Genomic DNA, 8,168 nt, shown 5'->3' with positions numbered 1-8,168 from the left:
TATTATGTTTGCGATCATGTCTTTGTACTCATCATATTGTGTTTGCGATCATGTCTAGGTACTCATCACATTGTGTTTGCGATCATATCTTGGTACTCATCATATCGTGTTTGTGATTATGTCTTGGTTCTCATCATGTCGTGTTTGTGTTCCTGTCTGCGTACTCATCATATCGTGTTTGCAATCTTGCCTTGGTACTCATCATATCGTGTTTGCGATCATGTCTTGGTACACATCATATTGTGTTTGCGATCATGTCTTGGTACTCATCATATCGTGTTTGCTATCATGTCTTGGTACTCATCATATCGTGATTGCGATCATGTTTGGGGACTCGTCATATCGTGTTTGCGATCATGACTTGTTACTCATCATATCGTGTTTGCAATCATGTCCTGGTACTCATCATATTGTGTTTGTGATCATGTCTGGGAACTCATCATATCGTGTTAGTGATCATGTCTTGGTACTCATCATATTGTGTTTGTGATCATGTCATGGTACTCATCATATTGTGGTAGTGATCATGTCTGGGTTCTCATCATATTTTGTTTGTGATTATGTCTGGGAACTCATCACATTGTGTTTGCGATCATGTCATGGTACTCATCATATTGTGTTAGTGATCATGTCTGGGAACTCATCATATTGTGTTTGCGATCAAGACTGGGTACTCATCATATTGTGTTTGCGATCATGTCTTGGTACTCATCATATTGTGTTTGCGATCATGTCTTGGTACTCATGATATTGTGTTTGTGATCATGTCTGGGAACTCATCATATTGTGTTTGCGATCATGTCTGGGAACTCATCATATTGTGTTTGCGATCATGTCTTGGTACTCATCATATCGTGTTTGCGATCATGTCTTGGTACTCATCATATTGTGTTTGCGATCATGTCTTGGTACTCATCATATTGTGTTTGTGATCATGTCTTGGTACTCATCATATTGTGTTTGCGATCATGTCTTGGTACTCATCATATTGTGTTTGCGATCATGTCTTGATCCTCATCATATTGTGTTTGCGATCATGTCTTGGTACTCATCATATTGTGTTTGCGATCATGTCTTGGTACTCATCATATTGTGTTTGCGATCATGTCTGGGTACCCATCATATTGTGTTTGCGATCATGTCTTGGTACTCATCATATTGTGTTTGCGATCATGTCTGGGTACCCATCATATCGTGTTTGCGATCATGTCTTGGTACTTATCATATCGTGTTTGCGATCATGTCTTGGTACTCATCATATTGTGTTTGCGATCATGCCTTGGTACTCATCATATTGTGTTTGCGATCATGTCTTGGTACTCATCATATTGTGTTTGCGGTCATGTCTGGGTACTCATCATATTATGTTTGCGATCATGTCTGGGTACTCATCATATTGTGTTTGCGATCATGTCTGGGTACCCATCATATCGTGTTTGCAATCATGTCTTGGTACTCGTCATATTGTGTTTGCGATCATGTCTGGGTACTCATCATATCCTGTTTGCGAAAATGTCTTGGTACTCACCACTTCTTTTTTGTGTAATCTAAAATGAAATTTTCTTGTGTTATATCAATTGTAATACATTGTGTATCTTTCTTTGTAAGAGAATTTGTTTTCACAAGAAATGGTTTGAAAACGAGTCTCCAATTGTGCTAATCTATTTTATATTTGCGCTCTCACATCCAAAGTTTATTTATGGGACAGTAAATACTAACACCCAATTGGATTGAAAAGGGCTGATGCATATTGCAGCAGCCGGTATTTATTTGGAAAGGACTGGTGCATTTGCAACCCAGTCCGCATAACTTGTATGATAATGATTACATAATAGTGTAAGTAATGGGTTAAAGTCCCATAAAGTTGGACGTATAAGAAAGTCCTAAACCAAGTGCTAATCTATTTTTAGCAATCAAAATTGATTATAATTTATGAAAATATCACGTTTCGTTAAAATAGCGTGTAATAAAATTGAATGATACTGAAATTAATAAACTTTTTGTTTTGTTTTAATTCTTTGAAAAAGCATGAATAGTTAAGTACTCTTTTCAGTCTATATCTCCTGTTATGATGTATATAGTATGGTTTTGTTTAACTGTGCGGTTTTCTTTTAATTCCGTTTACCTTTTAATAATACTGCTTGTCCTTTTTGTAACCGATATAATTCAGATGTATTGTGTGTGCTTTTCGTAAAATAAAAGTTTTTTAACAATGTTATTCAGGTTTTTCTTAAAAAAATAAGTCGGGTTACCCTGGCAGCCAGTATATTCAGCTCGTGCTGCAGACCTCATGAAGCGCCGTGTCAACGCCTACAGCAAGACTAGTGCAATAACATCCGAATCGGTGAAGAATAACCCCTTCCAAGCAGTTGATCTGAACTTATGTTTGGATTAAGGGTACTGTTCAACGCGCCATTTTTCGAATATTATAATATAATATCGAATCCTCACAATCTGATGTTTTTATACATGAAATCTTCCATCTAAGGTGACAGCTCGCAATTGACAGCAGTAGTTTGTAACAAGCGGATTTGATGCAACCAACACCATTATTACATCGTGAACATTATTGATAAGCGACGCCGAATACGGTTGTGAGGCACCTCTTAGAATACGCCATGCAATGCGACGTAAAATATATTATTTTGATTAAATGTCTCACGAAATACAACAAAAGGTTTTATCGTTTACCTGTCAGAGCATGATTGCATTCACCAGTGCAGCGACTTTCGCTCACATCGTTTCCTATTCACCAGTGCAGCGACTTTCGCTCTCGTCGTTTCCTATTCACCAGTGCAGCGACTTTCGCTCACGTCGTTTCCTATTCACCAGTGCAGCGACGTTCGCTCACGTCGTTTCCTATTCACCAGAGCAGCGACTTTCGCTCACGTGGTTCCCATTCACCAGTGCAGCGACTTTCGCTCACGTCGTTCCTATTCACCAGTGCAGCGACTTTCGCTCACGTCGTTTCCCATTTACCAAAGCAGCGACGTTCGCTCACGTCGTTTCCCATTCACCAGTGCAGCGACTTTAGCTCACGTCGTTTCCCATTCACCAGTGCAGCGACTTTAGCTCACGTCGTTTCCCATTCACCAGTGCAGCGACTTTAGCTCACGTCGTTTCAAATTCATCAGTTCAGCAACCTTACATCACGTCGTTTCCCAATCACCAGTGCAGCAACTTTACCTCACGTCGTTTCCCATTCACCAGTGCAGCGACTTTACCTCTGGTCGTTTCCCATTCACCAGTTCAGCAACTTTACCTCTGGTCGTTTCCCATTCACCAGTGCAGCGACTTTACCTCTGATCGTTTCCCATTCACCAGTGCAGCGACTTTACCTCACGTCGTTTCCCATTCACCAGTGCAGCAACTTTACCTCTGATTGTTTCCCATTCACCAGTGCAGCAACTTTACCTCACGTCGTTTCCCATTCACCAGGTCCCAATTTCTCGAAACTTCTTAAGCTTAACAGGCTTAAGTAGCTTATTTCAATAAGTCAAAATACATACTTAAATTGAATTTCGATAAATAAAAAATGGTTTATTGTGATTATCATAATGATAATTCGTATCTAAAGTATATAAACTCTTAAAGACGGTAATATTATGCAATTTATTGAGCACCAAAAATAGTGAGCTTAGCTTAATCCTGTTATAAGAGACTTAAGAAGCTTCGAGAAACTGGGGCCAGTGCAGCATATTTACCTCACGTCGTTTCCCATTCACCAGTGCAGCGACTTTACCTCTGTCCGTTTCCCATTCACCAGTGCAGCGACTTTACCTCTGGTCGTTTCCCATTCAACAGTGCAGCAATTTTACCTCACGTCGCTTCTCAAGTATTGAAATATGACAAAAATATTATCCTTTACAGATCTTTTACAGCAGCACTAAGTCCAGCACGATCGTGGTTTATTTAGCATGTTGCAACATGGGGCTAGGAGACCAAAAACACAACGATAAACATTCTGAGTAAATAATCAACAATGGGTGAACACTCGGCATGCATCGTTTGTATTAGGTTCTATGTGATTCACTAGAGTACCATAATTTATAAGTTGGGAACTTTTCATTTAGTTGAATATTGGGTAGAAGATGTGAATTTGTAGAGTTATAAATGGGTTGTTCCTGATGTTTGTCCTCGTGGTCCCTTTTTGGACTGGTATGTCCCATGTTCGGAATTGACCTTGCACTCACCAACAGTTTGATCAAGTTTCAGTTGCATTTGGTAGATAACGTGGCGTCTTGAAAGTAAAGCATTATTTTATGCCGTTACCTACTTTCTTGATCGACATATATCATTTTCGAACTTGTCATAGAACGTATGTGAACAGCTATATTGATCACGTTTATTTAAAGCGAGAAAACATGTGCTCGCTAGGGAGTTTTTAAGAACTTCTAACCTTCATTTTGACATTAAATTATTTGTTTACATGACATAACCCATATTCAAACTTAACCTATATTAGTTATGAAAAACAAGACATTCTAATCAGGTTTGAAACTACTGAGAGTTACTTTCGAAGTTCATTTGACTTGATTTGGTAAGGACAACCATTAGGACCAAGTTTAAAGTAGGTGGTGAGCTGGTTTGATATTTAGATGATCGATGATATGTCATAGAAAATGTAATCTCCAAATAACCTCACATCTATGTTAATGTCATGAAATTTGGTGTTGCTGTTTTATAATGAAATAGCGTAAATTCTGTGACTCTTGACGCACGATCCCTACCCATATCAAGTATGTTTTTGACGCGATAAAGCTAAGTCAAAATTAATTCACCCGCATATTAGGTAAGGTAAGAATTTACAACTTCGAAACATGTATTGAACTTATGACTCGTGTTGTTTTTAAACGTGTTATCGCAAAACCTTTTTGCCTAGTATAGAAGAGCTCATGGGGTCTATAAAAACACCTCGGATTGTACTCTGGCTATTCTATAAACTGACGATTGCATTAAAATTGGACACAGAATGATTATTTAACGAAATCGTAACGCTTTATAAATACTCTTCTTGGAGCCACAACAGTGTGGAAGTTGGAAATTTATGTCAATAGACCATTGTTTTTTTCCTGCCGTTTCTTTGGTTTTTGAGTAATAGTTAGATGACTTTACATTAAATCTTAATGATTAAGAATGGGCGGGTGAGTGTAGCGAAAGTTGAAATTCTTAATGATTAAGTATTGTGCCTATATATATTTGCACTTTCAATGTCTGAAAATGTTAGTTGTATTGCAATAAGTTTTACCTATTTTTTGATTTTATTTATTTATTTTCTTCTTTTTTTTGAGGAGGGGGGGGGGGTGTAGAAGGAACATTAGAACCTTTATGCCCTGCACACCCTTTATTTTCCTGCCATATACATTGTGAACTTTACCTTATGTTGATCTTTCAATAACGTTTCCTAATTGTGTGAATGTATTAATGAACCCCGAGCCAACTGCCGTTAAACACGAGCTTCGAATCGGTAGATCATCTTATCAGCAATAGATATTTTACGAAAATCATTTACGGATCCATTTTTTGCGACTACTTAAAACAAATATCACAAGATATATGACGATGATCTGACGTTAATTGCCATTATGCGCGAGTACATTATGCAGTGCCCGGTAGTGTCTGCAGCTGGAGCTGAGCATTCCATCAAAAGGTCAATGATGGAAATTATGAGATGAACCTACCTTTGATAACTCTAACATATTTTTTTCTGAAATCAAGGTATGTACTACGTAAGCGTACCTGTGGACTTAAAACACGTACTTGAACTGCTCGAAGAAACAGTATTTCCGAGTCCAGGACCATTAAAAGTATACTCCGACCAAACACTTTGTAAACACAGAAACAGAATCGGCATCAAACCCAGATTAGGAACCGGCACAGAGTCCCAGATCAGACCCGTCATTCAACACTGAACCGGCATAGAGTCCCCGATCTGAACCCTCATCAAACTTGGAACCGTGCACAAAGTCCAAGATCAGAACCGTTATCGAAGCCAGAATTGGAACCCGCACAGAGTCCCAGATTAGAACCAGCAGTTACCGTGCACACTCTTGTATCATTCCGAGCTCAGTGTGCGACACAGATATAGATGAGACGGCAAACTAGGAAAATACTATTTCCTCTTCTTGTCCAAGAAATGATTGTTTTTAAAACCATAGATCAGTAACCAACAACGAGATTCGTTTAAGAGAAGTTGGATCGATAATTGTAGACCTTATTAAAAATAAAAAAAAATATATTCCAAGGCCAATAATTTACGTTTATTCTGCTTTATTGGACAATTTTTCTAATCCAATAAGGGTGCGCAAAAGAAAGCAAGGCAGAAACAGTGGTAGTAACCAAGAAATGAAGCGAACTTTGAAAGAACGAAATTGGGCAAACGCCTGTGTAATGTTTTGTGTTTCTTGGATCTGCTGGTATGACATTGTTGACATTTATGATAGACAGAGAAATACAAAGTTGTAAATAACGTAATATTATCGCAGTACATGTATAAACAGGGAAATAATACATTTTGATGAAACAAGTAATAATGAATCAAATGATACAAAGTAAAATGTGCGGCACCCTAGACAGTCAATTCCAAAGGTGGAGGCGATGGAGGTGGTGGTTAGATGAAAAAATTAAACCAAATTGTCGAACGCTTCTATTTTGCCGAAGTAAACAAAGGAGATGGCTAAAAAGTCTGACTGGTTTACAGAGATCACATGAGAGGTCAAGTGACCTGATAAGCCCGCGTGCCTTAACAAATCTCCTGATTGGCTGATCGCGGTCAGCTGACTGATAAAGGCACTGCTAATGAAATATTCGTTGCACAATGACAAAAAGATTTTTATGTGTGCATAAAATACAATTTATATATTGTACACTTATAAGGTTGTAAAAGGCGACCGCAAGCCGGTTGAACTAGTAATGTATGTAGGAAAAGATACAAGAAACACTGCGTTGATTGATAATTGGCATTTATTCAAAATGCCATAAAATAAAATCAAAGTCAACAAGAATAGGTTGACAAGTGTTACGTTATGATTCCCGTAATACAATATCTGGGTGGGTAAACCGCCAAAAGGCAAAGCCGCCGCCACCCAGAGAGATCGGCTTGGGGAAGAAATGTATTAAACGGATGTAAAACGGTAGAATTAACAAAATAAAAAAATAATAATAAGAATGAAAAAATAGCTAAGGTGCACACAGGTTCATTGTAAATGGGTAAAATCCAACAGACATGTTTACTAAACACCACAATTGAAAGGAAGCATAACACCTCAATAGTGGCCTTAAGCCATCGACAATACATACTAAACACGAGTTGTGGCCTTAAACCATAAATACATCGTATGTATAAAACATTTAACACTACTCCAAAAGATATACGCATACAATTGCGGACGATGTAAGTGTACAAAACATGTACGTATGAGGTAATAAATTTGAAACATTGTCATAAAATGGCGTAGCCTTGAGAATCATAAATGTAATACTGAGATTATAAACGTGACAATAATGTGGTACATAAAATACATATGATATATACCATACAAAAGTGGTTGTGACCCACTGTTAATTAATATTGGGCGGTGGCCTTCAACCATCAGCGTTGCACATATGAATTATTTAATGTTAATTCATCCCCATAAAAATCTGAATTGTAAAAACATTGTTTTTTTCTCATAATTACCTCTACTGATACTTATCTCGAGATCTAAAAATAAAATCCTAATATGATTTGCTGAGCGGGTTGGTGTGACATGAAAGTTTTCTGTTGCCAATAAAACCTCGAGTGACAATATTTCCCCCAACATGAAACTGGTTTAAAAATTGAGAAATGAAAATAATTTTAATTAAAAGTTTTAAGCATGTTTATCTGTAATTTGTTCAGTTCTTAAAAGATCTGGTCTATAAGGAGATTAAACTTATTAAATGTAGCAGAAAATTTTCAATAATCCTTTAAATAAAACAAGAAAACTAAATCATCCTGTTGTATCTAGTCCCCATTTGTGCTCAGAAATCAGTAAAAGGTGCATTACGACACCAGACAGTTCTATATGATTCCTTCTGTATCTAGATTTATTTAACTACATTTAAAATGTAGACACAAGTTTATGTAGATCACAATTATCAATGATAGTCAAGAATGTGTAACATAAGCAGCATTAAGCTCTGTAGAA

The sequence above is a fragment of the Mya arenaria genome, chromosome 3 (assembly GCF_026914265.1).
Source record: "Mya arenaria isolate MELC-2E11 chromosome 3, ASM2691426v1".
NCBI classification, from domain to species: Eukaryota; Metazoa; Mollusca; class Bivalvia; order Myida; family Myidae; genus Mya; species Mya arenaria.
Note: the sequence above shows the minus strand (reverse complement) of the source record.